The sequence below is a fragment of the Lytechinus pictus genome, chromosome 7 (assembly GCF_037042905.1).
Source record: "Lytechinus pictus isolate F3 Inbred chromosome 7, Lp3.0, whole genome shotgun sequence".
Taxonomy (NCBI): domain Eukaryota; kingdom Metazoa; phylum Echinodermata; class Echinoidea; order Temnopleuroida; family Toxopneustidae; genus Lytechinus; species Lytechinus pictus.
This window is the reverse complement of record NC_087251.1, coordinates 37780021-37802086: the sequence shown is the minus strand read 5'-3', so window position 1 is coordinate 37802086 and position 22066 is coordinate 37780021. Positions and strand designations below refer to the sequence as shown.

The 22066-nt window shown below is 38.7% G+C and overlaps 1 long non-coding RNA gene across 1 annotated transcript; it reads right to left on the bottom strand.

Annotated features, from left to right (window-relative positions):
* Positions 1-6904: 6904 nt before the first annotated feature.
* Positions 6905-21965, bottom strand: LOC135154633 (uncharacterized). The gene is made up of 5 exons (XR_010294005.1): positions 21578-21965; positions 14998-15148; positions 11032-11140; positions 10477-10605; positions 6905-8044 (listed from the first exon to the last, which is right to left on the bottom strand). It is a non-coding gene; the product is annotated as an uncharacterized LOC135154633 (long non-coding RNA).
* Positions 21966-22066: the final 101 nt, after the last annotated feature.

Genomic DNA, 22066 nt, shown 5'->3' with positions numbered 1-22066 from the left:
CCCACCCGGAACAAGGAAAATTGGGCAAAATTGGCCAAAATTGAGCAAAATAATATTTGTTCAATATTTCCCCCGAAACCCCCCCAAATCAGCCGTCTTCGCTCCCTGGGATGTTTTAGCATCCTAACTGATTATTACAGCGAGAATCAAGAGGATCCAGGGAGTTTGAATTTTCGACCCCCTCGCCCCACCCGCGACATGGAAAATTGGGCAAAATTGGCCAAAATTGAGCAAAATAATATTTGTTCAATATTTCCCCCGAAACCCCCCCAAATCAGCCGTCTTCGCTCCCTGGGATGTTCCAGCATCCTAACCGATTATTACAGCAAGAATCAAGAGGATCCAGGGAGTTTGAATTTTCGACCCCCTCGCCCCACCCGGAACAAGGAAAATTGGGCAAAATTGGCCAAAATAGAGCAAAATAATATTGGTTCAATATTTCCCCCGAAACCCCCCCAAATCAGCCGTCTTCGCTCCCTGGGATGTTTTAGCATCCTAACTGATTATTACAGCGAGAATCAAGAGGATCCAGGGAGTTTGAATTTTCGACCCCCTCGCCCCACCCGCGACATGGAAAATTGGGCAAAATTGGCCAAAATTGAGCAAAATAATATTTGTTCAATATTTCCCCCGAAACCCCCCCAAATCAGCCGTCTTCGCTCCCTGGGATGTTCCAGCATCCTAACCGATTATTACAGCAAGAATCAAGAGGATCCAGGGAGTTTGAAATTTCGACCCCCTCGCCCCACCCGGAACAAGGAAAATTTGGCAAAATTGGCCAAAATAGAGCAAAATAATATTGGTTCAATATTTCCCCCGAAACCCCCCCAAATCAGCCGTCTTCGCTCCCTGGGATGTTTTAGCATCCTAACCGATTATTACAGCGAGAATCAAGAGGATCCAGGGAGTTTGAATTTTCGACCCCCTCGCCCCACCCGCGACATGGAAAATTGGGCAAAATTGGCCAAAATTGAGCAAAATAATATTTGTTCAATATTTCCCCCGAAACCCCCCCAAATCAGCCGTCTTCGCTCCCTGGGATGTTTTAGCATCCTAACCGATTATTACAGCGAGAATCAAGAGGATCCAGGGAGTTTGAATTTTCGACCCCCTCGCCCCACCCGCGACATGGAAAATTAGGCAAAATTGGCCAAAATTGAGCAAAAGAATATTTGTTCAATATTTCCCCCGAAACCCCCCCAAATCAGCCGTCTTCGCTCCCTGGAATGTTTTAGCATCCTAACCGATTATTACAGCAAGAATCAAGAGAATCAAGAGGATCCAGGGAGTTTGAATTTTCGACCCCCTCGCCCCACCCGCGACATGGAAAATTGGGCAAAATTGGGCAAAATTGGCCAAAATTGAGCAAAATAATATTTGTTCAATATTTCCCCCGAAACCCCCCCAAATCAGCCGTCTTCGCTCCCTGGGATGTTTTAGCATCCTAACCGATTATTACAGCGAGAATCAAGAGGATCCAGAGAGTTTGAATTTTCGACCCCCTCGCCCCACCCGCGACATGGAAAATTATGCAAAATTGGCCAAAATTGAGCAAAAGAATATTTGTTCAATATTTCCCCCGAAACCCCCCCAAATCAGCCGTCTTCGCTCCCTGGGATGTTTTAGCATCCTAACTGATTATTACAACGAGAATCAAGAGGATCCAGGGAGTTTGAATTTTCGACCCCCTCGCCCCACCCGCGACATGGAAAATTGGGCAAAATTGGCCAAAATTGAGCATAATAATATTTGTTCAATATTTCCCCCGAAGCCCCCCCAAATCAGCCGTCTTCGCTCCCTGGAATGTTTTAGCATCCTAACCAATTATTACAGCGAGAATCAAGAGGATCCAGGGAGTTTGAATTTTCGACCCCCTCGCCCCACCCGAGACATGGAAAATTGGGCAAAATTGGCCAAAATTGAGCAAAATAATATTTGTTCAATATTTCCCCCGAAACCCCCCCAAATCAGCCGTCTTCGCTCCCTGGGATGTTCCAGCATCCTAACCGATTATTACAGCAAGAATCAAGAGGATCCAGGGAGTTTGAATTTTCGACCCCCTCGCCCCACCCGCGACATGGAAAATTATGCAAAATTGGCCAAAATTGAGCAAAAGAATATTTGTTCAATATTTCCCCCGAAACCCCCCCAAATCAGCCGTCTTCGCTCCCTGGGATGTTTTAGCATCCTAACTGATTATTACAACGAGAATCAAGAGGATCCAGGGAGTTTGAATTTTCGACCCCCTCGCCACACCCGCGACATGGAAAATTGGGCAAAATTGAGAAAAATAATATTTGTTCAATATTTCCCCCGAAACCCCCCCAAATCAGCCGTCTTCGCTCCCTGGAATGTTTTAGCATCCTAACCGATTATTACAGCGAGAATCAAGAGGATCCAGGGAGTTTGAATTTTCGACCCCCTCGCCCCACCCGCGACATGGAAAATTGGGCAAAATTGGCCAAAATTGAGCAAAATAATATTGGTTCAATATTTCCCCCGAAACCCCCCCAAATCAGCCGTCTTCGCTCCCTGGGATGTTCCAGCATCCTAACCGATTATTACAGCAAGAATCAAGAGGATCCAGGGAGTTTGAATTTTCGACCCCCTCGCCCCACCCGGAACAAGGAAAATTGGGCAAAATTGGCCAAAATAGAGCAAAATAATATTGGTTCAATATTTCCCCCGAAACCCCCCCAAATCAGCCGTCTTCGCTCCCTGGGATGTTTTAGCATCCTAACCGATTATTACAGCGAGAATCAAGAGGATCCAGGGAGTTTGAATTTTCGACCCCCTCGCCCCACCCGCGACATGGAAAATTGGGAAAAATTGGCCAAAATTGAGCAAAATAATATTTGTTCAATATTTCCCCCGAAACCCCCCCAATCAGCCGTCTTCGCTCCCTGGGATGTTCCAGCATCCTAACCGATTATTACAGCAAGAATCAAGAGGATCCAGGGAGTTTGAATTTTCGACCCCCTCGCCCCACCCGGAACAAGGAAAATTGGGCAAAATTGGCCAAAATAGAGCAAAATAATATTGGTTCAATATTTCCCCCGAAACCCCCCCAAATCAGCCGTCTTCGCTCCCTGGGATGTTTTAGCATCCTAACCGATTATTACAGCGAGAATCAAGAGGATCCAGAGAGTTTGAATTTTCGACCCCCTCGCCCCACCCGCGACATGGAAAATTAGGCAAAATTGGCCAAAATTGAGCAAAAGAATATTTGTTCAATATTTCCCCCGAAACCCCCCCAAATAAGCCGTCTTCGCTCCCTGGAATGTTTTAGCATCCTAACCGATTATTACAGCAAGAATCAAGAGAATCAAGAGGATCCAGGGAGTTTGAATTTTCGACCCCCTCGCCCCACCCGGAACAAGGAAAATTTGGCAAAATTGGCCAAAATAGAGCAAAATAATATTGGTTCAATATTTCCCCCGAAACCCCCCCAAATCAGCCGTCTTCGCTCCCTGGGATGTTTTAGCATCCTAACCGATTATTACAGCGAGAATCAAGAGGATCCAGGGAGTTTGAATTTTCGACCCCCTCGCCCCACCCGCGACATGGAAAATTGGGCAAAATTGGCCAAAATTGAGCAAAATAATATTTGTTCAATATTTCCCCCGAAACCCCCCCAAATCAGCCGTCTTCGCTCCCTGGGATGTTTTAGCATCCTAACCGATTATTACAGCGAGAATCAAGAGGATCCAGAGAGTTTGAATTTTCGACCTCCTCGCCACACCCGCGACATGGAAAATTGGGCAAAATTGGGCAAAATTGAGAAAAATAATATTTGTTCAATATTTCCCCCGAAACCCCCCTAAATCAGCCGTCTTCGCTCCCTGGAATGTTTTAGCATCCTAACCGATTATTACAGCGAGAATCAAGAGGATCCAGGGAGTTTGAATTTTCGACCCCCTCGCCCCACCCGCGACATGGAAAATTGGGCAAAATTGGCCAAAATTGAGCAAAATAATATTTGTTCAATATTTCCCCCGAAACCCCCCCAAATCAGCCGTCTTCGCTCCCTGGAATGTTTTAGCATCCTAACCGATTATTACAGCGAGAATCAAGAGGATCCAGGGAGTTTGAATTTTCGACCCCCTCGCCCCACCCGCGACATGGAAAATTGGGCAAAATTTGCCAAAATTGAGCAAAATAATATTTGTTCAATATTTCCCCCGAAACCCCCCCAAATCAGCCGTCTTCGCTCCCTGGGATGTTCCAGCATCCTAACCGATTATTACAGCAAGAATCAAGAGGATCCAGGGAGTTTGAATTTTCGACCCCCTCGCCCCACCCGGAACAAGGAAAATTGGGCAAAATTGGCCAAAATAGAGCAAAATAATATTGGTTCAATATTTCCCCCGAAACCCCCCCAAATCAGCCGTCTTCGCTCCCTGGGATGTTTTATTATCCTAACTGATTATTACAGCGAGAATCAAGAGGATCCAGGGAGTTTGAATTTTCGACCCCCTCGCCCCAACCGCGACATGGAAAATTGGGCAAAATTGGCCAAAATTGAGCAAAATAATATTTGTTCTTGAATATTTCCCCCGAAACCCCCCCAAATCAGCCGTCTTTGCTCCCTGGGATGTTCCAGCATCCTAACCGATTATTACAGCAAGAATCAAGAGGATCCAAGGAGTTTGAATTTTCGACCCCCTCGCCCCACCCGGAACAAGGAAAATTTGGCAAAATTGGCCAAAATAGAGCAAAATAATATTGGTTCAATATTTCCCCCGAAACCCCCCCAAATCAGCCGTCTTCGCTCCCTGGGATGTTTTAGCATCCTAACCGATTATTACAGCGAGAATCAAGAGGATCCAGGGAGTTTGAATTTTCGACCCCCTCGCCCCACCCGCGACATGGAAAATTGGGCAAATTTGGCCAAAATTGAGCAAAATAATATTTGTTCAATATTTCCCCCGAAACCCCCCCAAATCAGCCGTCTTCGCTCCCTGGGATGTTTTAGCATCCTAACCGATTATTACAGCGAGAATCAAGAGGATCCAGAGAGTTTGAATTTTCGACCCCCTCGCCCCACCCGCGACATGGAAAATTAGGCAAAATTGGCCAAAATTGAGCAAAAGAATATTGGTTCAATATTTCCCCCGAAACCCCCCCCAAATCAGCCGTCTTCGCTCCCTGGAATGTTTTAGCATCCTAACCAATTATTACAGCGAGAATCAAGAGAATCAAGAGGATCCAGGGAGTTTGAATTTTCGACCCCCTCGCCCCACCCGTGACATGGAAAATTGGGTAAAATTGGGCAAAATTGAGAAAAATAATATTTGTTCAATATTTCCCCCGAAACCCCCCCAAATCAGCCGTCTTCGCTCCCTGGGATGTTTTAGCATCCTAACTGATTATTACAGCGAGAATCAAGAGGATCCAGGGAGTTTGAATTTTCGACCCCCTCGCCCCACCCGCGACATGGAAAATTGGGCAAAATTGGGCAAAATTGAGCAAAATAATATTTGTTCAATTTTTCCCCCGAAACCCCCCCAAATCAGCCGTCTTCGCTCCCTGGGATGTTCCAGCATCCTAACTGATTATTACAGCAAGAATCAAGAGGATCCAGGGAGTTTGAATTTTCGACCCCCTCGCCCCACCCGGAACAAGGAAAATTTGGCAAAATTGGCCAAAATAGAGCAAAATAATATTGGTTCAATATTTCCCCCGAAACCCCCCCAAATCAGCCGTCTTCGCTCCTTGGGATGTTTTAGCATCTTAACCGATTATTACAGCGAGAATCAAGAGGATCCAGGGAGTTTGAATTTTCGACCCCCTCGCCCCACCTGCGACATGGAAAATTGGGCAAAATTGGCCAAAATTGAGCAAAATAATATTTGTTCAGTATTTCCCCCAAAACCCCCCAAATCAGCCGTCTTCGCTCCCTGGAATGTTTTAGCGTCCTAACCGATTATTACAGCGAGAATCAAGAGGATCCAGGGAGTTTGAATTTTCGACCCCCTCGCCCCACCCGCGACATGGAAAATTGGGCAAAATTGAGCAAAACAGTATTTGTTCAGTATTTCCCCCGAAACGCCCCCAAATCAGCCATCTTTGCTCCCTGGGATGTTTTAGCATCCTAACTGATTATTACAGCGAGAATCAAGAGGGTCCAAGGAGTTTGAATTTTCGACCCCATTGCCCCACCCGCGACATGGAAAATTGGGCAAAATTGGCCAAAATTGAGCAAAATAATATTTGTTCAATATTTCCCCCGAAACCCTCCAAATCAGCCGTCTTCGCTCCCTGGGAATTTTTAGCATCCTAACCGATTCTTACAGCGAGAATCAAGAGGATCCAGGGAGTTTGAATTTTCGACCCCCTCGCCCCACCCGCGACATGGAAAATTGGGCAAAATTTGCCAAAATTGAGCAAAATAATATTTGTTCAATACTGTAGGTTGTCTATTGTATTTATGATTAAGTTATGATAAGCAGTAGTTTTCGATTTCGTTCTTTTCTGGGACACACTGTCTTGGAAAAGAAATATACACAACAAAAAAAGTAAGTCCCCCCTTAAACAAACATCCATAATTTCCAAACCACTGGGAGTTTTTATATATTTTTACATGAGCGTGTCGGTAACTTTATAAGCTACTCTCTTAGTGAATTGTTACGGACATATTTTTTGCCATGCTTCAGTGAGCACCGCCAGAAGGCAAAATTGTCACAAGCAGAATATCATGACTTTCATTCCAGTTTATTGGAACGAATCACACATTCTCACCATGAAAAAATAGTCAGAAGGCTTGAAAAAATGTACTTTCTAAAACACGATACAACCTTGTGGCTAAATTTCACAGTTGAATAAACAGTCAAAATTGGCTATTATTGGCATTTTTACACATTTTTATCGATGAAAATGATCGAATATGATGACAATTGTTTTTGGGAAGAGTACCTTCAACAATATTCATCATTTCACAGCTCAATGACCATTCAATGAAAACAAAAAATATGATTTTAAAATATAATTGGCAAGTAATGTTTCAATTTGGTAACTGTAATTATCTTTTCTTTATTTATGGATGAGTGAGCACGCCTAGGGGTAAAGGGGTATTTACAATGTCACAGACTCATTTTGAGGGGTTATAAAGCGAATAATGGGGGTAAATTCGGTTTTAAATGTAATTTATTTGGTGTTGTTTTTATTATCCATCATTTTTATCACCACACACTTTCCGAACTTTTTACACTTTCATGGTTGAGCGAGCACACTTGAAAACTTAGGAATTAAAACTCTTTTTACTGCATTAGTGTATTCTTTTCCTAACAATTTTTTAGGATCAGTTGAATTTATGGACAAATCAGTGGTGGATCCAGAATTTGAAAGTGGGGAGGTGCCAAGAAATTGGGGGAGGGGAGCAACTAACATTTTCAAATTTTAACATGTTTTAACAAGTTACAGAGGATACTACCATAAACCCCTATGATGATACGTCACAAAAATGATGTGCTCACTCAAGCATGAACATACGTTATCAAAATTTTGTGTGGAGTGTCTAAATGCTGGATAGTAAAACAGCGCTAACACCATAAAATTCACCCCAAAACAACCTTTGCCCAACTTTGTCATGTTTGTATTTACACAATCTGAAAAACGACTCTATGATCGACTTTCAAAAATGGTAATTTTTAATTCAATCTTTGATTACTCATGCATGACCCAATCGATCAATCTCATTTACCCCCAGAAGTTGCTTAATGAGTGTAAAAAACCACCTACGAAATATTATATTTTAAAATTATTCTGTTCAAAAGTTACAGCATTTTGATTTAGGAGGAACTTACTTTTTTTGTTGTGTATAGATGGGATTGCAACTGATTCCTACGTAAGTAGCAGCAGTTTTCCTGACATTCTTGGTAGGAATCATCCTGAAAGGCAAGAGGATTCCCACATTCTTGACATCTCCCCTTGTATCCAGGTGTAAATACCCAGAATCCTGTATTCTACGAGAGAAGTTGCATATTGAATCTAGAAGTACACGGACTGCTTGATCTACAGCTGTCAAATGCCTGTGCCGTTTGATCTGTTGAACATAAATAAATAATTTCTATGTTAGCCAAAATAAAGATCTTTCAGGTCATCGGATCAATGGTAAATAAGTGGAACACCTCATGCAGTCTAGTCTAGCCTGCATTATAAATGGCCATTGATCCATGATGATCGGTGTTACCTGATTACCCTTATGTCCAAGTCTTATGAAATATGTACATTACATTTTAAAAACTTGGCCTTGATTACGATATCAATGTTGATGACAGCACCTGTAGTGCTACACAGTTGAGATAAAAAATTACCAAATTATTATTTTCTTGTTTTTTTTACGAGAATAAAAATGCAAAAATACAAGGGGAGCAATAGCCTACCTATCTCATGCTGTACACTGTACTGTATGCAATGTACACTTGAATATTTGATTCAAATCTAATGAGCATAAATTGCTTTTGAGTTGAAAATGCAGCCCAGTTGCATCACCTATTCATGTCAGCGGAAAGAAGGCTGATATAAATAGATAATAAAGAAGGCCAGCATAAAGATTAGCTGGGGTTATGATACTCCCTAAATCTCATGCATAAACATGTTTTATACACTTTACAGTTACTGCCTTCATCCAATAGGCAGAGAAGAGGTGATAATCTTTTTATCATGCATCCCTGAATACAAATTGGGACTTCATTACATATTCAAATGTAATGAAGTCCCAATTTGTATTCAAATGTAATGAATACAAATTGGGACTTCATTACATTTGAATATGAATTTAATAACTTGAATGACTTGTTCAAAATGTTAAGCCCATACAATGGCTCAAATGTTAGCAAGCTATATGCTGTTCTTTGGATTTCAATGGTTAGTATTCTTCCATTCATAAGTGTCTGTTCTCACAACAATTGCAAAAATAATGAACATGTGCATCTCCTTCAGGATTTTTTATAATAATGATGGCACTCTAAACCTCAATGTTGCTAGGTCAGACAATGACCTGTTACCTCATAATTCAACATGTCATGCATACCTTTGAGACAAAGATAAATGCGTAGTTTAGGTAAAATAAATTGTAATTTGCATGATAATTCCAGTGAAAAATGAGGCTCATGATGAATTTTGAGCACATGTGAAACCAAACTAGAATCACGAACGCTTATCACAATCACAAATTCAAATTCTACTCTGGAGGTGAATTCCAATTACAGGTGTAAGTTTCACTCAAATTACGGTATGAATTTTCCGTGTGAAAAGTCTGATGATTCTAAAGAGGAATTGCAGTCATCATTACAATGATGATTCAAGATTCACATGTGAAAAGGCCCTAGGTTTAATGAAGAAATCTATAGATAAGCCATTAACCCATTGAGCCCTATGGCCAAGATAACTTGCTATGATAAATATATGGAAAATTTGTATCATACTCAACAGGGCTGTGCTACAGGGGCAGCAGGAGGTGACTACCCCCCCCCCCCCCCCGGATTCCTCATGTAGTATAAAAAGGGGGGAAAGATTAGAAAAATTAGAAAAAGAAAAAAGAAGATAACCAGATAGAAAGATGTAGGTCATGAAACTCTCCAAATATTACCCATACATGTATACTCGTTATTGAATTGAATTCAGTTAATTTAATTGCTAAAAAAAATCATATCCCCCCCTCCTCCATATTAAAAGTGGAACGCATCCGACAGTCTGGCCTGCATTACATTATAGAATGCTGACTTTGAAAACAACTACATGTATACATAAGATAGAATCGAAAATCAAGAAGTTCATATTGCAGATAAGCTGAGAGAAGACATATACAGATTTTAACCAAAATGAAACATTAAACGTCAGGGAAATATGATGTCTACAAAATTAATCAAAATTGTAAACATTATCAAGTAAAGTATGATGGATAACAATCAGAAAAGCAAGCCGTTAACCTCAAGAGATGTCACTGCATGATCACAGTTATATCAAATTTAAATAATGTTGAGCTAACTTTAAGGTGCAGACATATTCCAATTAAGAACTGTTCACAAGCAGGACTGGAACATGTTCTTTTGTGGTATGTCAGCTACATAAAAGGTTATATATTCACAAGCTATGTGTAATACACACAGCTCCATGAAACAGCCCCCTAGTTTGAATTATAAACTGAACCAGGCCAATCAAACCTAATTCAATAGGCTAAACAGGTATTCATGATAATTTTGTTATAGTACTACAAGATATTTCTTTATGTATTTGTGCGATCAGTGCTTTATTTTGTTCTTTTGTATTTATTCCCCCATTAAGTATACTTGAAAAAAAAAAATTGAACTTGAAATTAAATAGCATTAAATACTTGTTAGTTGTTAGCGACTTTTTTGCTGGACAATGCGGACCTATCTTTACGACGGTAACTGATTTTGGAAGAGACTTTTGGGCCCGTCGTAAAAGACTGTCCTGCAATATGCAAATTGTGTGACATGAGAATTTATTTACCTTTTGCATCCGCAACGGAAACATTCAATCTGCGGTTCAGGTTAGCCGGGGAAGCAACAGCCAATCAGCATGCCTGTACCTAAAAAGCGCCTTGTGCACTGTGCATGTAATCATCACTCGATCTGGTATCTGGAGTGTAATTCCAAAATAAATCAACGACAAAGTCACAAAGTCAACAAGTTACAGCTGAACGTTAAATATTAAAGATATAGATTCGAAGGATGCCATGGATCTAAGCTTGAATTCGGTGAGTTTTTTTAACTTCCTTAAAATACTAACATTTGCTTGAAGTACTTGCTCTACAATGGCATGGGCCTGGCTAATTAAGTGGCATTGCATTTCTTGGGATGTACGGCAAGATCCCCGGCCCGGGCCGGTCGTAACTGCTTAACCTTAGGCTAGCCTTAGCTAACCCTGGCAAAGCTAGTAAGAGTGAGATTCAAGATGATTGATGTAAGATAAGGCTTGCTTTTGTGTATGATTATTAAATTAAAATGGAGGAATTTTCATGGTTCCATTCGATTAAGACTCGAAGAACTGAAAAAGTATGACTACCTGCGTATGTACTCGTGCCATTTGTTGTTTCAGCCAATTTGGTCATGTCATTGCATGGGGCACCGCGACGGTACATCCTTATGATGTAAATTCTCGACAGGTGCAACTTCTGAGGGGGAAAAGAATCATACATTAGCGTATAGTGTTAGAGCTGTACATGATCATTCCACAGTTGTTATAGGGTGAAATATTATGGATAGGCTTCCCATGTAAGCCCAAAAAAAATGTTTTTCATGTGAAACAATTAGATGTGATTTTTAAATGAGAGAAGCAATATTTTGATTTCAATATATTTTTTCACACTCCCTTTCTGCACAACTTATTACAATATTTTCATTTCAGACACCAAGGTGAATGCAGCACCACAGCACGTAGCCATAGGAACAATGGCCAACATACCCTTGCCTTAATTGAACGTAAAATGGAGTTCGAACGGGAAATAAAAGGCACCAAGACACCAAGATGAATGCAGCACCACAGCACGTAGCCATAGGAACAATGGCCGACATACCCTTGCCTTAATTGAACGTAAAATGGTGTTCGAACGGGAAATGAAAAGGCACCAAGACACCAAGATGAATGCAGCACCACAGCACGTAGCCATAGGAACAATTGCCGACATACCCTTGCCTTAATTGAACGTAAAATGGAGTTCGAACGGGAAATGAAAAGGGAGGAGATGGAAAAGAGACTAGCAGACGAAAACAGGAGACGTGATGAAGAAACAAAAAGGAGACGGGAGGAGGAGGATCAAAGAAAAGCAGATGAGGAGAAACGGGAAAGACGATTTGAAATGATGCAACAACAATTGCTCCAGCAACAACAGCAACTTCTTCAGCAGCAGCAACAGTCAACAGCAGCAGCAACAACAACATAATCAACATATGCAATCAATTATGTTAGCTCTCCTTAAATCTTTAGCAAATACAAATAAATAGTGGGTTTGGACCGATAGCTGGTTAAGTATTTTCCTTTCTCAACTTGAAAAGTTTTGGAGGTAGAGCAATTGTCAGAGCATAACATTCATTTTTTCTTAAGATGCAAAATCTATTTATTTTTTGTATATATGTCTTTAAATAAAGAGAAGTAGATCAGGAAATTTAATTTATTTAGGTGCATCTGCCTGCCAAGATGAGGCTTATGATTGTTAATCAATATTAGTTACTTGCAAAATTCATCTAATCAAAAGATTTATTTATTCATTTTACTGTGTGTGTTTGGCTTTGTAAAGTCTTTCTAAGAGTGACTCAGATCTTTCATTATACTAAACATTTTGCCAATGAGACGTGTTAAACTTAATTTGTTCATGTACATCTCGAACTAACAGCACCGTACTTTGCCGTTACAATGTGTGTAACTTTATTTTTACTTGGTAACTTTATATTTATTTTACATAATTATTTTAGTCATTTGAAAAGATATGTGTCTACTTAATGCAAAAGAATATAGATAAATGTGTAAAACTTTATTGCTTTCATGTGAACTTCTAAATGGTTTATTATTTCTTATTGCTTTCATGTAAACTTCTGACTGGCTGTTTCACTATTCATTACAGATACCAACTGGGTAAGAGTGCAGAAGTGGAGATTGCATAAGTTAACATGTTTAAGTATGTGACATGATAACAGGAGCTTATTTCATTTAATTGATTCCAATAAACTCGACAAAGATGATTTAGCTTTGATTTCAGTTTGTTTCCTGTACAATATTCATGGTTAATTTACTTTTAAAATAGATTTCAATGCCTAAAGTGAATTAAAGAAGTCATTGGAGAGAGAGAGAGAGAGAGAGGCTGTATATTTTACAATTTAGACTTTTTTTCTTTGTTTTGCATATACTTAGTCTTAGGAGTTATCTGTGTTTGAGCAATGGCATCACAAAAATTTCTTAGAATTGAACACAGCCAAAACGAAAGAGATGATTGTCGATTTTCGTGTAAACAAAGTTCAAATAAACCCAATTAATCTAAAAGGAGAAGTTATAGAGACAGTCAACAATTTTAAGTACCTGGGCACAGCCATTGACCAAGAGCTATATCGTGGAAAGACCAATGTCAGTCTCTGTATACAAGGGCACAGCAACGGATGTACTTTCTTACAAAAATGAATTCATTCCATGTTGATAGGATAATTCTGAAACTATTCTATAAAACCGTAATTGAAAGTGTCATGATCTTCAGTTGTGTTGTTTGGTTCGGTGGGTGCAGGAAAGATGACCTCAAAAATTACAGAAAATAGCAAATTATGCTGGCAAGATGTCTGGCGAAGTGACAAATCTGACAAATAAATACAATAATATGATCTTGAAACATGTCTCACAGATAATAGAAAATGATAATCACCCTCTACACCCATGTTATACTCTCATGCGCTCAAGCAAACAGTACCGGTCAGTGAAGGCACATACTGTATTTCACGCTTCCTCAACTCCTTTGTTCCGCTCTCTATCCGCAAATACAATGAACTACACTAAATAAGCCCATATCTTGTCACTTTGCCAGTCATCTGAACTTCATCAAATTTCACCTCTTCAACCAGTGTTACATATCTTTAGGTGATAACAATGTAATATAATAATGTAACAATATAATGACTGAAATAATGACATCTATGGTGTGCATAATGTATATCAATTGAAGTGTTGTGCAGTATAATTTATGTAAAAAATGTATGTATATTTTGTAATGCCAACAGAGTGAATTTCCATTGAGGACAATAAATTAATGAATCTACCAACAAATTGGTCTAATCACTGTTTTGTCCATTTATATCTGTCACTTGGTCTAGTACATGTAACAGGTATTTGGTATCATGCTTAGGTGGTCCAATATTCTACTTCATCTACTTATTATTTTACACTTTGTCACATGAAAATTTGGTTCATTAAAGGTCAAGTCCACCTCATAAAAATGTTGATTTGAATCAAAAGAGAAAACTCAGACAAGCATAATGCTGAAAATTTCATCAAAATTGGATGTAAAATAAGAAAGTTATGACATTCTAAAATTTTGCTTATTTTTCACAAAATAGTTATATGCACAATTTAGTCACATGCAAATTAGAGAATCAATGATGTCCCTCACTCACTATTTCTTTTGTTTTTTATTGTTTGAATTATACAATATTTCAATTTTTACAGATTTGACAATAAGAACCAACTTGACTGAACCATATATGTTAAACAATGGTAATTCCACATGTTCAGTGAGAAGTTAAACTTTGTTTCACAGGACAATGAGGAGAAATTTATAATATTTCATATTTCTTATAATAAAAATACAAAAGAAAAAGTGAGTGAGTGATGTCATCAGTTCCCTCATTTGTATACTGACTGGGATGTGCATATACTATTATGTGAAATTAAGCAAAACTTTAAAATGTTATAACTTTCTTATTTTACATCCGATTTGATGAAATTTTCAGTGTTATGCTTGTTAGATTTTTCTCCTTTTATTCAAATCAACTTTTTGTTGGGGTGGACTTGTCCTTTAACATTTCATGTAATCATATAGACTAGTGTCAGACCAAGTGGATTAGAAGAAATGTGTACAGCATAACTGGAAATTAGACAAAATGGAAGATGGGTTGTAGAAAAGCTAGGATTAGACCATATGGGAAGAGACCAATGTAGACATAATGGCCCATATTCTGAAGTCGGGTTTAACTTAGACCATGGTCTAACTCTGCTAAAATTATGGGAAGCAAAACGTTTCAAAATTTTGTTTACAGTGAATGCTCATGTTTACTGTGCTCTTTACTAATTATTTAAAGGTGAAGAAAACTGTCATACTTATCCTTCCCAGGATAATGTTTTGCGAGTCAAATGAGCTGATACATTGAACCTTTACTGTTATAGATTTATGTAACAACTTGCTTTCCATAGATAAACCACAACTTAAAACCAGAGTTTAAATTAAACCCAACTTCTGAATATGGGCCAATGGGTTTTGACCTAGTGGCAACTTACTTTTCCAACTTCCTTGTTGTTGTTCCTGGGCTGAGTAGATAATCATGGTCATGGTCGATGATATCACAGTGATTTCTTCCTGCCATCAATTGCACCGATTAGTTAGTCTTGTGATGTTCTCTCAATTCAATCCAAATCCAGAGACAATCTCCTGTTTGGGAGAGAGAGAGACAAATTGGTGCCAACTAAAATTGTGATAAGCAGATTCCTTTATGAAAAATTACTCTGTTCATCTCTCTACATATACATAATCTACTTTTGTTTTCCAAACATCTTTTGTAATCATCCATGTACACAAAACCAAATGGGCTTTTGACCCGTTGAACAAAATTCCAGTTGGGAAAATTGTCTTACTGTTGATGTAGTTTTTGCAAATCTACAAATATACAATGACAATCGGGGATCTGGCTAAAACTATTCGCATCGAAGGGGCCCGAGGGAGAATAGTACTATGTGATGTTCCTGAGTGCGAATAGTTTTAGCCTGTTCCGAGAATGGGTCATTATATATTTGTTTTATATCCCTTCCACTCATACCATTTTACAGCGAAACAATTTTTAATAAGTCGATTTAGAACAATCCTTGAGAAGTTGAGAAAATAATAGGTCTTGCCGTATGGATCGTCTGTTCAGCGAGCGCACCTGGCCCGGCACCTGGTTAGTGCAGCTCGCCGAAAGTTTCCCCTGGCATGCAGTGGAGAGTACGGTCTGGCTGTGCAGCGCTCTGTTCGCATCGCGCCGCACAGCTCGCGAATCGCGAGATAGGGGGGGTAAAAAAAACGTATAGTTCACTTTTTCCCTAGGGGAAAAATGGACTATGCGTGACGTCAGCAAGGAAAATGAACTATTTCATGGCAAACGTTTTTCGTAGTAAAACTATTCTTTTTCTCCTTGTGTACACTCTCAATACAACAATCTTAAGTAAGGGATATAATATCTAATATTGGCTGTGCACTTCTGCTCGTTGTTGATATGTGAGTAGGAATGTAGGATATCATGAGCACACCTCGGTCACCTTGCCAATGAATGGGAAGATCTTCATAGCATCAAAATTCTGGGCATTTAAATGATATTGACAAACATGTAACTTTCTTAAAGTTGCTTGTCCAAATTTTCTCAAACTTTATCCTTTTATTTTATTTATTTTTTGTTTTACAAAAGACAACAAAATAATTTTCAAGTTGTTCAAATTCCACAGGTAGAGTTGCAAGATAATAATTTCTTATTTCCTAAAATCAGAAAATTCACTTAAAGCGATCAGAGTCCCTGCGTAATTATTTCTTGACTCATGTGAATTTACATCTACTGTAGATATGAAATGACTAAAATCTATATAGCAAGGCTAGGCGTTCTAATAGTATTCAGAAAATCTAGTTATAGTTCACTTCAGTGCTAGACCTTGAAATGGTGCACATGGAGCATGACAAATTTTGGACTATTGAATGTTGTTGACAAGGCTTGTACATACCGACATTGAGTACAGGGTAGCGTTTCATCAATATTTTCATCCGACAAGTTGTCAGATCTGACATCTTTCCATGATTTTGATTGGCTGAGGGCACTGTTCCTATGGTAACTGTCGGATAAAATGGGACTTGTCGGATAAAACGTCCGACAAGTCCTTTCATGAAACGCCCCCCAGGTATATAGTTAGTATCTGATCATGTATTCCGCTGCACAAGTCACCCAGTGAAAATTTCTGTTGAGATATGATGGGCATGTACTGGCTTTGTTGAGTTGAACTTGATCGGAAACATATTTCATTTCTGGGTTGACCACTCAACGAATTAAAAAAGCTTGTTCCCAGACATTATCTCATGAAGATATGAACATATTACATGTATTTGCATTAGAAATATGACAATCATATGACAGAGGGTCTACTCCCACACTCCATGAAACTATTCTGCATTTGTGAAAATATTGTCAAAAGATCAGAAAATTTTGTCACCTTCTTAGCATCAAGAAATTGCAGACATCTTCAAACAAATATAATGTGATACCAACCCATTTAGTGCCATTTTAACCAGCATCTGATACAATTATCTTTCCTAAATGTGCCCGACTTCTTTTATAAAGCTTTGCAAAACTATCATGCGTAAAATAAGGTCACACTATGTTGTGACTTTTTTTCCCTAGATAACACACCCTTGTCGATCAGCATAGAGTTTTGAGATTGCAATGTCATCAAAACCATTTGACCAACATAATAATTCTGTCAAGTGATTGCGACTCTAGGATCTTGTAGTCCATTTGGTATTCATGGTTTTAGTTTTTTGTTTTTTTCGTGAACTGTGACAGGTTCTGTGAGTAATAAACTGAATATCACCTTCATAATAATTTTTTCAAATTTGCACAAATTACGGTCACCCCATCATATATATCTAAAAAGGAGGGGGAAATCAATCAAACACACATAGTACAGGGAATAATTTTGCTTTACAAATTTGAATAGCATTTTTGGTCATAAGAAAAGCTCTCAACTAAGTAATGTACAGTCCTATGTAAAAATATGCTATACAAAAGACTTTTTGCATAGCAGTCTTTCAAAAATGTGGAGCAAAGTGCAATGCGATACCAGGAAAATTATTCCCTTTAGTACATGAATATTTGTACTTAAATAAGAAAAGAGTAAGCAAGAGGAAATAGAAAACAGGAGAGGGAACAGGAGAGGGAACATGAGAAAGGAAGAAGCAGGGACAGAAATAGACAGGAATAACCATCTTTTCTGGGGATTCATTTCTGACATTTGACCATATACTGATGAGTGCAGCCAACAGAGTTCAGCGAAACTGATTGTACAGAGACTGAAGCTTTTTTTGGTCTACAGTCTAAGTCAGAAATACCTCAGTTCAACACAAACTAAGGCATCAGGGTGAGACCATAGAAATTTGACTGTCAATTCACGACTTGTAAGATTTTTTTTTACACGGTCTACTTGATGCAAAAAATGGGCTTACCAGGCATCTTTAAGATGTACTCGATCAATAAGCAACCAGAATCTAGTTCATTCATTTTCCATGGTAGAAAATGTATCAGTCACTTGCAATTGTCTGTTGTGAATCTACATGTAGATCTATGCATCATACATAATCTAAAAATTATTCAAAACATCACTTTTGTAACCAAATTTACTCAGTTCCTTACAATTATCATTTTGTTTTCATCATTAACTTGGAGATCATTTTTTTATTCATCAGTGCTCAAAAACGTTAATTTTGAGCATATATCTTTTTGTAGTCGCGCTATTGGTGGAAAGTAAAGTTGGTCTGAATTTGGACCAAACAATTTCTCTTTTTAATTCAATTTACTTTAGAGCCAAGTTACATGACGAAAATCTGTAATGGAAACTGACAGACTGAGAGTAAAAAAATCAAGCATTTATCCCAAGAACAAGTGAAAATAAGCCAAACATTCCAATCTTATTTCACCACACATGGAGTCCTAACACAGAACAAAGTTAGGCCTATATCATAACCTTGCACATGTACATTGGATGAGTGGTATTGCTCTGAAAATTGATTTAAAATCTTTATTCTTCATGTGCTATAATTGACTCACCTTCACCCTGATGGTTTGTATAGTGACTGAAGCGTACACAAACCATCACCTGAGGCTAGGTTAAGAGCCATCATGGCTTTTGACAAAAATACCCTTAAGATTCTATATGTTAGTCTAATCACACCTTGATTATTGCTGTGAAATCTGGGGGTTGCGTTTCAATATGCACACTGACTGAACACAAACTTCAAAAAAGAGCAGCTAGATTAATCCTAAAATTTCATTTTTATATATCCCCTAGAAAGAAATGTTTCATGAATTCAAATGGCTCCTCTTCAACGATAGGTTACCTATTTTTAATGTACATGTATTTTTATGTAGGTGTATTAATGGTCTATCATCAGAATTCTATCATGTGTTTACTCTTGCAAGTGACTCTCATTGTTTCAACACTACATTTGCAGCAAAAGATAATTTAATCACCCCAAAAGCTCATACCAAGATTTTTATCTAGCATTCTCTTTCTTACTGAGCTTACTTTGGAATAACTTGCCATTTGAAATAAAACAATCACGATCTCTATAAATTTTTAACAAAAAACTAGAAGTTCATCTTTTTTTAAATTTTAAGCTTAAAAGTTGCCTGATAAATTGCAATCAACCTTTTATGCCTGTGATTAATTTCATTTATCACTGTATCAGGCTGCACTGTATGTATTGCTTTGTAATTTTGTTCATTCATTATAGTCGACCTAGTTTGTATTATCTTTATAGATGCCGTATAGTATAGGTCTACTTGGTATTTTGTTTTCTGTTATATGATACAAGTTTAAAAGGGAAGTTCACCCCAAAGAAAAGTTTGTTGTAAAAATAGCATAAAAATAATTTAAAAAAATTATTGGTAAAGATTTGAGGAAAATCCATTAAAGATTATCAGAATTTAAAGTTTTGGATTTGTGACGTCATTAACAAGCAGCTGCCCCGTACGTTATGTAATATAAAATGCATAAATTTCTATTTTTTAATGGTTCACGATTACTTTTTTTTGTTTTCTTTTTAGGAATGGGTGTGAAATTATTTGTTTATTGATATACTGAAGGTACATGTACAATAAAAACCTTTTCAATTTTCTGAGAAATGACGTTTCATTGATTTTTCACCCATACAATACATAGGATAGTTGCTCGCATATGTCACAAATCAAATAATTAAAATTCTAATAACTTTTCTAACCTTCAGCAATATTTTTGTTTATATTTATGCTATCTTTTTGTCAGGTTGAACTTCCCTTTTAATATGTTACTCATATCAACTTGTATATTTGCATCTATTTGCAATGTTTTTAGATATATAGATCTATACCCACTTGTTTTTAACATGCATTCCAGGAACCCACGTGAGACCAGTTTATTGCTGAGTGGGCTACCCTGGTTAAATACATTGAAATAGATCTAGACTCTAAATAAATATTCAAAGTTGACAAAATTGCACAAAATCAACAGGTGCCATGCCCATGGCCTATTCAAACTTCAATTTAAAAAAAAAGTTGACAAAATTGCACAAATGGAATGAAAGAAACATAGAAGATCTAATGTCCCAGGGGGGGGGGGGCACTCACATATATTGGTCGTACGGGGACATGCCGCTTTGATGACCCCCTTTTTCAGACCTAATTTTCATTTTTATAGATACTCCGAATGACGAAATTTCCATTCAGAAGCCGCCCTGCCCCGCTCACACAACACCCCGCTATGAACATCTCAGTTCCCTAGCCCTGCCAAAATTGTCCAGCGCGACTACCGCATGCGAGAGCTGCACACACGGCTTCACAACTCCTTCCGCTAGCAGCTCCATGCACTGCTACTGTGCTAGTGCTCACATATACATGCATCATCATGCAAAGCGCTAGGCCTGAGTGACATGCACCGTACCTCAGGGGCAGATCCAGCTCTCGCCAATACGGGGGGCCCGAAATTTTTTTTCACCCATATTTTCCCCGATCGACCACTCAAAGTTGATTTGTTTGTTTCTTTGAAGGGGTTGTCCCAGTGGTGTAATGAGCCAAAATTTTTGAGGGGGCTCAATAGGGCGTATCGCGTAAAAATTAATAACAAGTTGCGAGCGAGCAAAAATTTCGACATAATTACAAAAAGTTTTTGATAAATTATGACATAACACTTGGAAAATAACAGGCCTATATTTTATCCTTATCCCTTTCTTTTTCTTTTTTCTTGGTCGTGAAAAATTGGGAGGGAGGGGGCAAAATGCCGATATCCTAGTCATTTCTAAGCTTTATTAATATGGGTTCTGTTTCTTATTGTACTTCCCTAATCTCGGGGGCGAAAGTTTCAGGTTTTTTTGCGGTACACGCAGATGAATAGGAAGGAATCCCTGGCTTCATTGAGAGTAAGCATACGTTAGTAAATAATTTTTACTCTCAAGAAGCCGCCTGGCTAGTTATATCCCCAATCCCCATTAAATTCAATTCAGGATTTAGGAAAGAGTTCCATATGCACCCCCCACCAAAAATAACAAAAGATTGTTGAGACTTCCGGTTCGTTCACTTCAGATTTTTCTATCATTTTTTTACTGTTGCTTACCTTAGTTGGGACTCGAACTCACCTCGGTTGATCTGCAGTCAAGACCTTTCCCGCTATGCTAGCGAGAAGCGCTGATACCGGAAAGGGTATTTTTACGATTATCAGCCGATAGTTCGACTAGTCTTGACTCGCAGACCCTTTACTGACTAAATAAACCGATGTCTATGGACAATTACACGCACAAGATCTGACTCGAAATTTGACGGAATAAAGCCATATTTTGGTATGTATTTCCACTTCCCCATCATATATGTTCGATATTATTATTAGGGCTAGATATATTATTCTGAACCTTCTCCATGTTTATATTTTCAATTTTAGTGGGGGGTGCATATGGAACTCTTACCAGGATTTATGTGAGGCACACCCCATCAGAATATAATTATAAAATATAGGCCTAATTATAAATATGTTTTATGACTAAGTAATATGAGTGCCTCCCCCCAGGTCTACAGACTGTAAGTAAAGTCTGTATACTTACTGGTAGTGGTACCTCCTCTTCCGTATTGCTGATGCCGAATCTGACATGATGGTGGTCGGTCAGCAAAGGCTAAGAAGATTATTGTCAGCTGCTCAGGAGTCAGGGATTGGCGGCCGGATCATTACTACTACTAGCTGGCACTAGCCTAAAGCCAGGCAATCGCTCCAGAACTTGCACGGGGATCCAACGGCCCAGACTAGGCCAAGTCAGACCTGCCTGCCTGCTGCTGAGCCTGGCTGAGTCACATGTCCATCCGCTCCAATTTCCAAGTCGTGATGGTAGAAGAGTAACAACTTGAAATGCACAACATTAATGCTGTTCTGGTCTATTGATGCGTTTTTCATTTTCAAATCTAGCCCAAATTTGTACAAAATGAACAGAAAAGATCTAGGCCTATATTCAATTCGAAACTCCCGCTACGAAGCCGTCCTTGCTCGAGCTACATTGTAGGTGCGCCGGGTGCCGGTGTCCGACATCTAGCAAATTGCA